This window comes from Pongo abelii, chromosome 5 (genome assembly GCF_028885655.2).
Source record: "Pongo abelii isolate AG06213 chromosome 5, NHGRI_mPonAbe1-v2.0_pri, whole genome shotgun sequence".
In the NCBI taxonomy this organism is placed as follows: domain Eukaryota; kingdom Metazoa; phylum Chordata; class Mammalia; order Primates; family Hominidae; genus Pongo; species Pongo abelii.
The window spans coordinates 111,030,551-111,046,201 of NC_071990.2; the positions used below are offsets into that span (position 1 = coordinate 111,030,551).

Here is a 15,651-nt window from a genome sequence, read left to right on the forward strand (position 1 = left end):
GAAGGAGAGGAGTAAGCGTCTCAGCAGAAAAAAGAGAGCCAGAAAACTCAGCAAGCAAAGCTATCCTGCCTTTTTCCACCTGCTTTGTTCTAGCCATGCAGGCAGCTGATAGGATGGTGCCCACCCACGTTGAACATTCTCTCCCTGTTCGCTTACTCAGATGTCAATCTCTTCTGGCAACACCCTCACAGACCCACTCAGAAATAATGCTTCACCAGCCATCTAGACGTCTCTTAATCCAGTCAAGTTGACACCTAATATTAACCATTACACTTGTATATAAATGAAATTAATATTTAATGAAACTGTTGGATGTAGTCACTCATATCTGTAATTCCAGAACTTTTGAAGGTTGAGCCGGGAAGATCACTTGAGCCCAGGAGTTCAAGTCCAGCCTGGGCAACATAGCAAGACCCATTGCCTCTAGAAAAACACAAAAAGAAAGAAAATAAAATTTAATGAAGCAATACTTACCCTTACTATGAACAATGCAATCTAATCTTTTTCACTTTAATTCACTGAAAAGATGCTGGTTGCAATCCACTAAATTGGTTTTCTAACCCATATATGTACTGTAGGTGGAAATCTGCAGTTTGAAAAACACTGCCTTTACTTGCCTAGGATTCCCCTTGAGGATCCAATGGGCCTCATGAGAGGAAACAAGTATGGTCTCTGAGGCCCAGGGACTGGCCCTGTCCATGGCCCACAGACCGTTTAGACCAGGGGTCAGCAAACTATGGACTGTAGGCCAAATCTGGCCTGTCACCTTTTTAAATAAGGCCTGTAAGTCAAGAATACTTTTACATTTTTAAATGATTTTTTAAATACATAAAAACAATAAGAATATTTTGTGATATGATAATTATAGGAAATTTAAATTTCAAGGTCCATAAATATTTACAAGTCCATGACTATTTTTCAGTAAAGTTTTATTGGAATTAATTAATACAACTTTACTAGAACATGACCACATTCATTTGTTTACATATTGTCTATGGTTGCTTTTGCACTATACTGGTAGAGTTGGCCAGTTGCAACTGCATGGTTTGCAAAGCCTAAAATATTTGTTACCTGGTCCTTTATAGAAAAAGTTTGTTGACAGGCCTGGTTTAGAAAACAGGTCTCCCAGCTGGGCGCAGTAGCTCACACCTGTAATCCCAGCACTTTGGGAGGCCAAGGTGGGTGGATCACCTGAGGTCAGGAGTTCGAGACCAGCCTGGCCAACATGGTGAAAACCCGTCTCTACTAAAAATACAAAAATTAGCTGGATGTGGTGGCATGTGCCTGTAATCCCAGCTACTTGGGAGGCTGAGGCAGGAGAATTCCTTGAACCCAGGAGGCGGAGGTTGCAGTGAGCCGAGATTGCACCACTGCACTCCAGCCTGGGTGACAGAGTGAGACTCTGTCTCAAAAAAAAAAAAGACAAAAGGAAAAAGAAAACAAGCCTCCCTGGCTGCAGAGGCTCAGGGAGTGCATGGACTGCTCAGGCTGATTCCCATTTCTTTCTTTCTGTGAAGCCAACTTTTTGACTTGACTTCTTCTTCAAATACTTCCTCTTCTATTTGTCCCCCTCAGCCAAGTCCACTTTAGACTGCAGACAGTAGCCTCTCAGCCCACCTTTACCCCTCTCAGCTGGCCTAGGATCTGGCTCAGCCTAAAGGCCCCTATTCAGCCCCTGCTCAGCCAGGAGAAGGGATTGGAGAAGGTGGGCAGAAAGCTGCAAAAGTAGTAGCTGCCATGGGAGGAGGAGAGGTGAGAGGCCCCTCCCAGCCTCCTGGAGGCTGACTCCCCTGAGCTGGGGACATAGCTATGAGAGTTTTGCACCGAGGCGCCAAATCCTTCATGGAGTGCTGCCGGAGGGGAGGGAGGTTTCTGAGGTGCCCCCATGTGTTGTTCTGCATTGACCTTTGACCCTGCCTCAAGGGAAAGTGTCCTAAATTCTCCAGCATGGTGAGGGAGAAACTGCATGAACCTGGGTGTGCTCCTCAGGTGATGCTACACGAAACTGAAAAGCCCTGTCTGGAACCATGAAGTGACTGGTTTGGGAAGGATGGGGAGGGAAGGAAGACCTTGGCCCCGCCACAGCTATGGCAGCTCAGGGATGCAGCCCCCAGCAGTGCTGACACAAGGGAGCCGGTTCCCATTCATGGGCTGAGAGGAGTGGCCCTCATCAGTGGAGCTGGAGAACACACACAATCCAGTGACAATCTCGAAGACCCCTCCTAATCCATCCAGAGAGATGGGAGCAGCGCTGGGGAAGCTGCCAGGTCAGGGCCCCACCAGTCCTGACACGGAGAAGGACTTGGGCACAGTGGATGCAGGAGGCACCTACAGGTGCTGCAGGGAGGGGCCAGGGGTGCAGGAAGAGGGCACTAATGTGTACTGAGCACCTGCTGCAGGCCCCACACTGTGCTGAGCTGTTTGTGAGTGTTAACATGTTTACTCCTCCCCCAGCCTCTGAGCTAGGGTTTGCCCCCATTTGATAGGGCAGCAAACAAAGGTTCTAAAAGGTTGAGTGATTTTCCCAGAGTCATAGCTTGGAAAAGCTGGAGTCCCAGGGATTCCACTCACAGGGGAACAACTCGCAGATGATGTTCCATAATATTTTTATAGAAACACACACCTCTTTGACCATCCACTTAAGACTATGATGTGAGCTGAGGAAAATATGGGCCTTGAAGAAATCATCATAGCATAAAAGAACAAATAATAGTCAGATCGCCTTCTGGTGGGCAACTGTCTCTGTGAGCACCCCCAGGCCCTGCACATTGTTGGTGGGAAACAAATGCTTACTGCTTCACTAACAGACACAGGAATTCGTGCCTAAGAGTGAGAGTACACTTTAGAAAGCAGCAAAAATAGCTAGTAATTTTTGAGCACTATGTGTCAGGCACTATTTAAGAACTTTACATGCATTAAGTTTTTTTAATCCTCCAGACAGTTTTATGGGGCTAATACTACCATCACCTCCATTTTACAGATAAGGATCCAAGCGCAGAATGGTTGCATAATTTACCGATAGCCACATAACATATACACAGAGGGATGAGGAGTTAAGCTTGTACAGGCTTTCTCAGGAGTCAAAGTTTTTAGTTACCAAGCTCTACTTCCTGCCTCCATTGTATCAATTATCTATGGCTACAGTGGTCTGCTTTTAGAAAAAAAAAAGCCGTGCACACTGTATTAGTCCATTCTCATGCTGCTAATAAAGACATACCAGAGACTGGGTAATTTATAAAGGAAAGAGATTTAATTGACTCACAGTTCAGCATGGCTGGGGAGGCCTCAGGAAACTTACAATCATGGTGGAAGGAGAAGCAAACATGTCCTTCTTCACATGGGGGCAGGAAGGAGAAGTGCAGAGTGAAGCAGGAAAAGCCCCTTATAAAACAATCATATCTCCTGAGAAATCACTCACTATCATGAGAGCAGTAGCATGGGGGTAACTGCCTCCATGATTCAGTTACCTCCTACCAGGTCCCTCCCACGACACATGGGGATGTTGGGAACTACAATTCAAGATGAGATTTGGGTGGGGACACAGCCAAACCATATCACACACAAACGGCATTAAAACAGAAACAAATGCAAAAAAACTTCAGTGGCATACAATAAATACAAACTGCATTTAAACAACAACAACAACAAAAACCCCACAAAACTTCAGTGGCATACAACAATAAACCCTTATATAACTAACAATTCTGCAGGGTTCTGCTGATGTCAGTTGGGCTTCTTCCTACATCTGCAGTCAGCTGTAGGCCAGCTAGGAAGCTCAGCTGATGTTGGCTGGGCTCACTGACACAGGGGAAGGTTGGCTGTCTGTTCCCTGAGACTACAGAGGGACTTGACTCTGCGCCAGGTGTCTTTCATCCTCCAGCAGGCTAGCCCAGATAGCATTCTTATGGAAATGGCAGGTGCAGGAACAGAGGTCCGATTGCACAAACCCTTTAGAAGTCCTCGTTCATATAGCATTTACTATATGATTGTGTATCGTTTATCCCATTGGCCAAAGCAAGTCACATGGCTGAGCATGGAGTAAGAGAAGATCCCTGCAAATGGAAGGATCCAGGAAGGGGTGAACAATGGGGCCCTTAACCCACTCAATCTACCAAATTGGTTTTAATCTATTTAAGTGAATGTTTTTTCCCTTCGGTCCTTATACTTCTTATAGTTGTTCTCACACTACTGTATATCAGATTCACTAGGGAATTTGTTGTGCATGGAATGTACCAACTCCCAAGCTCAGAGATTCTGATTCAGTAGGTCTGAGGGAGGCCCACACGTCTGATTTTTTTTTTTTTTTTTTGCAATGGAGTCTTGCTGTCACCCAGGCTGGAGTGCAGTGGCACGATCTCAGCTCACTGCAACCTCTGCCTCCTGGGTTCAAGCGATTCTCCTGCCTCAGCCTCCCGAGTAGTTGGGACTACAGGTGCGTGCCACCACACCCGGCTAATTTTTGTATTTTTAGTACAGACAGGGTTTCACCATATTGGTCAGGCTAGTCTTGAACTCTTGACCTCGTGATCCACCCTCCTTAGCCTCCCAAAGTGATGGTATTACAGGCATAAGCCACCTCACCTGGCCACATCTGATTTTTAATAAGCAATCTGGGATATTCTGATGCACTTAATCTTTAAAAAACACTATGCTAATCAGCTAGATTTTCAGCTAGCTTAGGGCTTCTGCTTCACTTTTCTTCTTTGAAATGATGATCCAGTTCAGCGTTACAAACTCATCATCAGAGGCTATGGGCATGAGCCGAAATGTTCCCCTCAGTGTGAGCTCAGAGAGCCTGTGTGGCTGCAGGAGCTGCAGTGATCTTCTTTTGCAGCCTAAGGTAATACTTAATACTTATCTTGTATTTAGCTTGCTGGGCAGATGTTTCTAAGCAGAAAATGCACCGCACAGATGGAACTTATTCACAGCAACCAAGAATGAAAGAAAACCCTAGGCAAGTCAGTATATCTGGATGCAGATTCTGACCAAGTTGATACTAGAGATTTGTAGTTAGAAGAGATTAGAGATATAAAGGCCTTAGTAGGACCCAAGTCTATAGCCACCAGTTGCTTCCTGCATTTGCTTTCCAAGTTCTTCTTCCATTATTGAAAACTGCCTCAGGTCGGGGGGCTCCCGTCCTTTTTTTTTTTTTTTGAGATGGAGTCTTGCTCTGTCACCCAGGCTGGAGTGCAGTGGGGCACAATCTCAGCTCACTGCAACCCCCGCCTCCTGGGTTCAAGCGATTCTTCTGCCTCAGCCTCCAGAGTAGCTGGGATTACAGGTGCCCGCCACCACGCTCAGCTAATTTTTGTATTTTTAGTAGAGATGGGGTTTCACCATGTTGGCCAGGCTGGTCTCAAACTCCTGACATCGTGATCCGCCTGCCTCGGCCTCCCAAAGTGCTGGGATTACAGGTGTGAGCTGCTGTGCCCAGCCCCCATCCTTCATTTTTTAGACCACTTTTCCATGAATAATGTTGCTGATGGGAAGGGGGACCTTCCCCTAGACCTTTATCATCTTATTTAATCCTCATGACAATAATTCTATACTGTTATCTGCAATTAGGTGTTGATATCTGCAATTTTTAGTTGAGAAACACAAGGTTCAGAGAGGTTAAGTGACTATTTTCAAACATGACATATAAAAATACGCAGTAGTGACTTCAATATATGCCCTCAGCTGCTGCAATGAGGTCCAAAGATGGCGAGGGGGACAGAGCATGAGCATGTGAATGCCAGCTCCAAGAGCCCCATCATCATCATACTCCCTACTTCCCCTATATTTCTTTTCAGAGGACTAGAACCCTAGAAAGGTGTTGGGCTGGGCAGGTCACCTGCACTGCAGGTTCACTTTTCTCCTGGAGGTCACCGTTTGTCCCTGCCCACCCTGTCCTGCTCAGCTACCTATAGATGTAGCTTGCTCCTGCTGCCGAACCCAGGGGAGACAAGCAAATCCAGCCAACATCTCAGTGAGCAGAGGGTGGAATGCACTTGATGGCCCATCGGTAGCCATGTGGCAGTCATGTGAGCATCAAGCTACACCTTTTCTCCATTACTTTTTGTCTCTCTCTCCGCACCTGTTTCTGACTAGATTCTTGGTCCACACTCTCATTCCCAATCAGAAATAGCCAGTTCTCAGAAACCACCATTCTGAGCAAACTATGACAAGGACAGAAAACCAAACACCGCATGTTCTCACTCATAGGTGGGAATTGAATAATGAGAACACTTGGTCACAGGGTGGGGAACATCACACACTGGGGCCTGTGGTGGGGTGGGGGGAGGGGTGAGGGATAGCAGTAGGAGAAATACCTAATGTAAACAAGTTAATGGGTGCAGCACACCAACATGGCACATGTATACAGATGTAACAAACCTGCATGTTGTGCACATGTACCCTAGAACTTAAAGTATAATAATAAAAAAATAAATAGCCAGTTCTCCCCACCTCCCTTGCACCCCTAATTTGAACCCTGCACTAATCTGGACAGACAGCCTGAGGGTTAGGATGTGCCCACCCACCTATAAGTCCAGAGGCTGACCAGAGAGTCCAGATGCTGAGTGCCTCCATATATTGGGCCAGTATTCAATGAATGTTCATTATTGTTATTATTGGTAGCAATATCCAACCTCTTAGGTTTAGCACGTGATTGTTCCAAGTGACAACTAGGCCCTATCAACTCAGCCATAGAATTCCAAAGACCCATAGAAATGGGGTGGGTAGGGCCAAGTAATATACGGAGAAGCCACTGCTCCTGGTGTTTGATGGTCATTAGGTCCTAGGTAACTGTCCAGGAGAGTCCTTTCACCAAGACAATTTTGGAGTGACTTTTCTGGGCCAAGGGTCATACCTGGCTCACCTCCTTTTGGTGAATGGTGCCTTCCAAGGCTTTGGAGTCTAACATGGTCTGAATCATTACTACTGGCTGTTCCAAGTGATATAACTTCACCAGAAGCCTCAAGTGTGTGGTTTGAAGGCTGGGGAGATCCTAATTTTACAGTCCAGCCGCTGATGTCTCAACAGGTTTTCCCATCAGTGGGACAGCAGGGTGATGAAAGATACATTGGGAATAACCAGATATGGTTCCAGGCCCAGGCTGTGGCTGGAAACACCATGGAGGAAGAAACTGGAAGCAAGACCCTGTAGACTGAAGCTTTTACTGGATGTAACACTAAGCTACAGGGAAATTGACAGGGAAAAATAAATAAATAATAAATAACCTGTCACCAAAACTCATTCTTACCCCAGATCCTGAAACTAACCATCTAATCATTGATGCCAAACACTAAAGAGTCATTTGAATAAATCCCTCCTCTCTTCATCCATCTAAGCAATCTCTAAGGCCTTCAGTTTTAGCATACTAGCATGTTCCCATCCTCACTGCCATGGCCTTATTCAAGCCATTAGCATCACTCTGCTGCTCCTACCTGGCCTCTCTGCCGGCTGTCACACCCTTTCAAATACTTGCCAAAGCTGATCATGTCACTCTGGTGTTTAAAATACCTTTTACATCTCCCTATGGCCTAGAATATCTATACTCTTAAGCTGGGAGAGAAGATGTCCCTGTACTCCTCATCCAAGATCTGACCCCTGCCGGTCTCCCCAGCCCAACTCCTTTCCCACATTCCCCTGTGAGTCAGGATAGGCTTGGATCTACTGCAGGAATAAACAACTCTTAAAATCTCTGTGACGTAACATACCAGAAGTTTATGTTTATGCAAAGACTGCTGTGGGTCCAGGAACCTAACCTTGGTCGAGTGACTCAGAGATTCAGGCCACTTTGATCTTGTGGCTCAGTCCTCTCAATCTGGTCCTCTGTTTTTCAGACAGAGGAGGAGAGAGACTAGAGACACACAGGCTTCCACTGCCTCTGGCTGGAAGTGACATACATCACTTCCACTCACATTTCCCTGGCCAGAACTTCACTATGGCCCTACCCTACTCAAAGGAGGTAGGAAGTGTAGTCTCTTGTGTGCTCGGGAAAGAAAGAACCAGATGTTACTGATGTTGGTGCCCCTGGTGCTCCAAGCATGCTGAAAACCTTGTGCCCTCCTTAGCATACCCTGCCATGCCATGCCTGTGTCTTGCACATGCTTCTCCAAATGTCTAGAACACCTCTCTCCTCCCCTTTCCCATCTATCCCAGTCTTTCTTTCTCTGCCAGCACATCTCCTGGGAAACTTGGTTTTACCCAACACCCCATGGTATGGTTTGGCTGTGTTGCCACCCAAGTCTCATCTTGAATTGTGGCTCCCAAGATTCCCACGTGTTGTGGGAGGGACCTGGTGGGAGATGGTTGAATCCTGGGGGTAGTTTCCCCCATGCTGTTCTCATGGTAGTGAATGGGCCTTATGGGATCTGATGGTCTTATAAGGAGAAACCCCTTTCACTTGGTTCTCATTCTCTCTCTTGCCTGCCATCATGTAAGACATACCTTTCACCTTCTGCCATGATTGTGAGGCCTCCCCAGCCACGTGAAACTGAGAGTCAATTAAACCTCTTTCCTTTATAAATTACCCAGTCTCAGGTATGTCTTTATCAGCAGTGTGAGAACAGACTAGTACACCCTACTTGGTTCTGAAGGCTATGGAGCCTTCCCTGAAAGCCCTCTGCCCCCAACAATGAGTGGTTTGCACCCTCCTCAGTGCCACTCTTAGGGCATGGGCAGGCTATTGCCTGAGCTTACCTCTCAGTGTTGACATGGTTTGTTGATGTTTCTGTTCTTTCTGCTTCCTTATGTCCCAAGATCCTAGCACATACCTTGGCACTAGCAGTTGCCCAGTAAGTGTGTGTAGAATTTAATTGAGTGGACGAATTTGGCCTTTTACTGGGGAGGACTCAAGTCTTCCTCACGGGGCCCACCTTCAAAGGGGTTGGACACAGTAGTCCATGTCAGAGTTGCTGTCCTCACCTCTCCCTAAACCCTCCGCCTGTTGGTGGGTTGTCTCTTCGGACCCAGAAAGTGCTGCAAGGAGAAGAAAAAGGTTAGCTAATTCTTTAGGTTCCTGGAAATCTTCTTCACAGTCATTATTGGGGCCAGGGCCAGGGCTGACAGAAGGGGGATACTGCTAAAGGGATGAAAGCTTGGAAAAAAGGAAGAAAAGGTAAAAAGAGGTTGATGCTACCAAGGCGGTAAACACTTACCTCCCTTTCCCTCTTGGGTACAGTCCCCATATATTAATGTCAATCTCTGCACAGCAAGATTCCCACTGACCATTTATCCCCAGGACCCTGAGGGAAAGAGGTCCTACCTTAATTCACCTTTTCCTCAGTTGCCTCTTAACTTCTCCCTCTAAAACAAGCCTCTTCAACTGGTCTCGGCATCTTCTAGCAGGGCCCAGCAGACCTGACCTCAACTGCTCCCTTTCAGTAAATCTGGTCTCAAACCACCCTGGCTTTCTCTTTTCTGTCTTTAAAAACTAAACTTCCAACTAATATTCCAGTCTTTCCTGGAGATCCAATTTGTGGCCAGGGCCATGCTACCTCAGAGTTCTTGCTGAGCCATAATGGTAATAGTCAGTGTTTACTTCTTCCTATCATCTTTCTAATAATCTGAACATCTAGAATCTTTTTTCCCCCTCACATTTTCATTCTCTGTCATCAAAACTCATTTTGCTGTTCTCATTCCACATATTTAAAAAGCTCAGAGTGAGTTAGTGCAGCATCTGTGCTTCCCATGGCTAACTGTGCCTTCTAGATGATTATCCACAGTAGATCTAATTAGCACAATATTTACCTCTGCTTCTTGCTTATTAATAAAGATATCATGGCAGAGCAGACTCCCATGACAGTCCTCCTGAGCCATATCCAGGTGTATGAGTGTGAGAAGAAGGCCATTTGATTATTTGTGTGATCATTGCCATAATGATGTGTTCATAACTGTTTCCCCAAAGGTTCAGCAGACTTCTCAGAAGCAATTGTCAGACAAGTATTAGAATTACTTTTAAAGTGACATTTTATAAAATCAATTAAGCATTGGTGAGATATTTTAAAAAATATTCCCTTCACATTCCACCCTGTCCACATCTGCTTATGGATGCAGAGCCCCTAAAATGGAAGAATAACAAAGTGAAAGGCACAGAGCTGGGGGAAGAGAAGCGGAATGATGAGCAAATTTTCTGTGGGGTCAGTATGCCTGCCTGCCATAGACTGGAACACGCCTTGTTTGCTGTGCCTTGAAATGTGTCTGCTGGGCATTTTGGATTACCTACTAATGTTCTCATCTAAATCAACTGGAACTCATGTTTGAGCAGGGAAATTTCATAAATAAACCAAATCAAAGAAGACCTCTATCTGCAACACTTACTTTGAACTCTTCAGTTGTTAATTCCAGAGCTCCCAGGGTGTTTAGACAATGCAAAGAACCCTTTTGTGTAAACGATTACAGTCAAGGCACTGAATAGGACTGTTCTATACATATTATCAATGTGTCTGGTAAGAAGAACATAAACCATCCTCCCACAGAGATGTTCATAAGATATCTGCAAAGAGGCTGAAAGGAGCTCAGAATCTACTTGGGAATGGGACATGCAGGTGATAGCAACAATAACTTATAGCCTTATAGCACAGTGGCTCTTAATTAGGGCTGCAGCAGAACTTTCTAAGCACCCTAAAGATTCAGATTCAGATTCAGTTGATCAGGGGCTAAGGTTCAGGCATGCGCATTTTGAAAAAGCTCTCCCTGGGTACTTCTGCACAAATGTCCCTTTTTGAGAAGCACCAATAACACTTCACGGTTTCCAAAGCACTTTCACATTCCACGTGGCTGCCCAGTGAGGCTGCCTCCGTGCTGCCAAATGCAGGCTCATTGTTTTTTTCATTGTACTTGGCCTCTTAGTTGACCACTTTTGTGACAGGACTTCGGGGACACCACACTCCTGCTTTTCCTCTGACTGCAGTGACTGCTATTTCTCAGTTTCTTTTGCTGGATCCTTGTCCTCAAACATCATCTCTAGAGACTGGAGAGAGCCAGGACTCTGCCCTTGCACCTCTCCTCTCTCCTTAGGTGACCTTATCTAGTCCCATGGCTTCCAACACCTTCTCTATGCTCACAAACTCCTCATTTCTATCTCCAGCTCCGACCTGCCTCCTGAGCTTTAGACTATGTAATCAACAGCCCAGATAACATCTCTCCTTGGATATCTAAAACATAGCAGAAGCTCATCATAAATAGAATTATTGATCCCTCCAAACCCACTCCTCCCCTAAGCTTCCTCATCTCACTCAACAATATTCTCAAGCCCAAAATCTGACCTATCCTCTGTTATTTTTCCCCCACATATCAATCCATGAGTAGAACTCATTGACACAATCTACAACACAGTGCCCCAAAGTGCCCATTTCTCTCCATCTCTCTCCTATCACCTTAGACCAACCCACCCTTGTCTTCTGCCAGGACTAGTGCAATTGCCTCCTAACTTGTTTTCTTGTTTCTAAATCCACTTTCCTTAGAGTGAGCACAGAAATCTTTTAAAAACAAACCATGCAGCCCTGTCCTTTCTCAAACCATTATCATGACTTCCTATATATGAGAATAAAATTTCAGCTTACTACCTGGGTTTACAAAGTGCTGCAGGGCTGGCCTCTTCCTCCCCCTCCCCCTCCCCCTCCCTAACCATGCTCCAGCCGTGTCACCTTTCTTTTGCTTTCTCAAACAGTCCAAGCTTATTCCCGTAACACAGTCATTGCACTGCATATTCCTTCTGCTGATTGCTCTTCCCCCATGTGTGACTGGTTGGTCCCTGTCATTCAGATCTCAGCTTAGATGCCATTTCATCAGAGATGCCTTCTTGGACCCCCCAGTCTAAAGCAGTTGCCAGATCCTCTCTTTCATACTCCCCTGTTATTTATCTTCACATTATTTACCCCTGTTTATTATTTTTCTCACTTCCTTATGTTAGAATGAGAGCAGGACCTTGTTTCATCTTCATTTGGAATATCCCCAGCCCTAGACAACTATTGAATGCATGAATCAATTTACTTATCTGAGCCAATCGGCCTGTGAAGGAGGCTTGATCATCCGTTTTCATGGATGGGAAAAGTGTCATCCAGTTGAACCAGACTACTTACTCAAGGTCCCAGAGCTAGCTCAGTGGACGACAAGTCTTCTGAGTTTAAATCCAGTCCCCTTTCCACTTATGTTGAGGCTGCCTCCACATAGAGAATTCCACCTTTAAAAAATGGAAATGTCCTGCACTCGCATGCAAAATGACATTGTGTGCAGACCGTGGGTCTCAATGCAGGGAGGCAGCAAACTTTGTCTGAGTCCTAAGGCTCAGTGGCTCACCCTGAGAAATTTCTGTTGACCAAATGTGATGTGACCTCCAGGAAGGGAACATAGTGGAGCGTAACAACAATTAAGGTGGGGGCTGTGTGTGTGTGTATGTGTGTGTGTGGCCTGAATGAGTATGTGCACACACCACTCATCCTCAGCTTCTTTGTGCTTGCACTGAACCCCTGGCTCCCAGATGAGTCATATCCACCAGGTTGCATTCCTTGAACTGAATCTCACAGTACCTCCTTCACCAATCATTGTTTACCTAGGAAACAAGCTGAGAGGAAAGTTTGAGTGCACCACAGGACAAAATCTACAAACACGCCTGTGATTTGAGATGGGATTGTTAAATAGTTTTCACATTAGAAAGAGATCTTCAGGTTCTGTCTTTGATAGGTGACCACCTGGCAGACTTTTTCCAATTGAACCAGTGGAAGTACATGCATGAATAATGGCAGCATTTACCCAGGCCCGTGTGTTTCAGAAAATGGGTAGGAAATCGTTCCTATAGCAACAAGAGGATGGCAATTCAAGTCTGTCACTTCTGCTGGATCATAGAATGTAGCAGGTGAATTCTTCCTTTGCAGACTAAAGCTCCCCTTGAAAACGAAATGATCATGGTCTTAGGAATACTGTAACCACCACTCAGCTTCCAGATCTACCAGTTCAGGAAACACAGCCAGGGTCCTCAAGGCTGCATTTTCAAACTCTCCCAAGGACATCCAGGGGGTGGAAGAGAATGGAAACCTGTCACCTGCTGCTGGTTTTTCTCTTAAACCTCTGCTCTTCTTCTAGGCTTTCTAGTCAGTTCTGTTTTGTTTGCCAGCTAATTGCAAGTATTAGCACCTGGGCTTGAAACCTGGCTGCCACCCCTCCATTTCCCTTTCTCTCCATGCTTGTGTCATGGTTGATTGTCATGGATAGGTGTGAGGATTAGCAAGCCCCTGTTTCTCTGGAGACTCTCCCCCTAGTGAAAAGAACTGGCTGAGAAACAGGGCAAGTGGGCTGGGGATTTTGCCAGCTGTGTGATGGTATAAAAAGAAATGTCTTAATCTCTCTAAGTTTTTGCTTCCTTATTTCTAAAATATGATTTATGCATTATAGGATTATTTTAAGGATTTAATGCAAAAAAGTAGAGAAGACACCTAGCACATTGCCTGGCCAGTTACGGGTCTCCATAAATACTGATTCTCTTCCCCTCAATTCTTACTCCTAAGACCACCCTCCTTCAGGAGGACAGGCTCTTCCACAGATAGAGGCAAATAAATTGGGGGGAGAGAGAGCTACTTTAATGGACAGGGAGGGAGAGGGGTGCACACCAAAGAATGCTGTTCCTTGGGATAGGGTTGTGGGGCATGTGTTGGGTGGAGTCCAGCCCAATAAGACCCATGCATGGGTTCTGGGATATTTGATAGAAATGCCCCTGTTGGTGTTAAAAAGTCTGAACAGTACTTTCTTGCCAGTTGCCACGTTCTTCAGTCTTGTGTTGCTTGTGAGTTTCACCAGAGCAATGCAAATGAGGTTTAAAGCCAGAGGGGCAAGAAGCCCCACTGAGTATGGCAGATTGAGGAGAAATGAAGGCAGCCTGTGCAATCTTTGCAGGTCCTCCTGATAGAGTGGCCATACACTTCATCTTCATAAGCAGGAAAAAGACTCGGGTGGGAAAGGGAAGGTTATAGGGGGTGGGGAGGTGGGGAGGGTGGTAATTTATTTAATATTTTACTCATTTTGTTTGTTTGTTTGTTTTGAGACAGAGTCTGGCTCTGTCATCCATGCTGGAGTGCAGCGATGTGATCTCAGCTCTCTGCAAACTCCGCCTCCTGGGTTCAAGCAATTCAGGTTCAAGCAATTCTTGTGCCTCAGCCACCCAAGTAGCTAAGACTACAGGCTTGCACTGCCATGCCTGGCTAATTTTTGTATTTTTAGTAGAGATGGGGTTTCGCCATGTTGGCCAGGCTGGTCTTAAACTCTTGGTCTCATGTGATCTGCTCACCTCAGCCTCTCAAAGTACTGGGATTACAGGCGTAAACCACCGCACCTGGCCAATATTTTACTCCTTAATTTTGCAACCTGTTCACCTTTGACCATGGACCAAAGAAAGTTTCTTTTTTTTTTTTAACTCAATCAATAACACATTGCCTCCAAAACCAGCAGCGGTAAAGTCATAAAACATAGGTTACCCTTCTGTTACTCCCAGACCTCTGGTTCCTAGCAGAAAATGGCCATAAAAGTAACCATAGGAGAGAGAAGAGGAATACTTCCAGATAACTCATGCATGAGCTAATAAACTTCTCCATAATGAATTGCCTCTGGAAGACACATATTTTCAATGTTAGAAAATGAAAACACTGGAAATATTGAAAGGTGAAGGCACCTAAGGGATAGTGATTGGTTCTCAGGGAGGCTTTTATTGGATGAAGTACCCAAGCATCCTGCAGGAGTCCTACAGAATCTCTGACCCTGGTCTGGCCAATTCTCCTGCAGGAAGGATGAACCTAGAGACAGGGAATCTGAGTAAAGACATCTACAAATTGGAGGAGGATGCCAAGATGGGTTGTTGCCTAGCAACCACCCCAGGTTCCTGTGGGTACTGCTGGTGATGACAGCAGACGTAGGAAAGCTAGGGAGGCCCGGGGCCTGTTTCTGAGAGCACTCATGGCACAGAGCGATGTAAGTTCTATCTTTCCTACAGAGGCTCACCTTTAACACGCAGTGATGGAGCACTGACGACTCACCAGGTGCTGTGGCTGGAAGGGGGCCATTCTGCACCTTCACGGCCTCGGAGGCCAGGGCTGCTGAGCCAGGGCACTGCCCCTAGCTACAGGTTCCTGCAGCCATAGGCCTCAAGCCCCTTTCTTACTGCCAGGCTGATGGCTGGCTGTTGGCTGTGGAGTTTGGTAGCAGACGTAGCCGTGAGGCAGAGGAGCCCAGGGCTCTGTGACATTGTCAAGGATTGTGAGTCACTGAAGTGCCTACCACAGGTCCCAGTTCATAGCCCCTTCCATCCCAGAAATACCAGCGACATCGTGTGTATTTGGGAGTGCAGAGTCAGGAAGACACACTGTCCTTACCTTAATTGGTTTGCCTTAGAGAAAACAAATATTCAGCTATATTTATCATTACTGATTATTACTATTGTTTCTGCTCACACAGAATTTTGCCAATCAATCCTTATCCTAAAAAGATTTTTTGCCAAAATTGATAAAACTGCCAGCATCCAGCCTCCACTCCTCCCTGCCCCCTGCCCTCCATGCCATTCCCAAACCCCTACACATGTGCGTATATGAACAAACTAAATGACTGGGTTAAGTACGTGGATTCTGACACCAGCCTGGATTCAATTCCTAGCTCTGTCACTTAGTAGTTGTATGAACTTAA

At 45.8% G+C, this 15,651-nt stretch overlaps 1 long non-coding RNA gene across 1 annotated transcript; it reads right to left on the reverse strand.

The window, feature by feature from the left end:
- Nucleotides 1-280: 280 nt before the first annotated feature.
- On the reverse strand, nt 281-15,162 carry LOC129059789 (uncharacterized). Its single transcript, XR_008525875.2, has 3 exons — nt 14,974-15,162; nt 8,686-8,964; nt 281-423 (listed from the first exon to the last, which is right to left on the reverse strand). It is a non-coding gene; the product is annotated as an uncharacterized LOC129059789 (long non-coding RNA).
- Nucleotides 15,163-15,651: the final 489 nt, after the last annotated feature.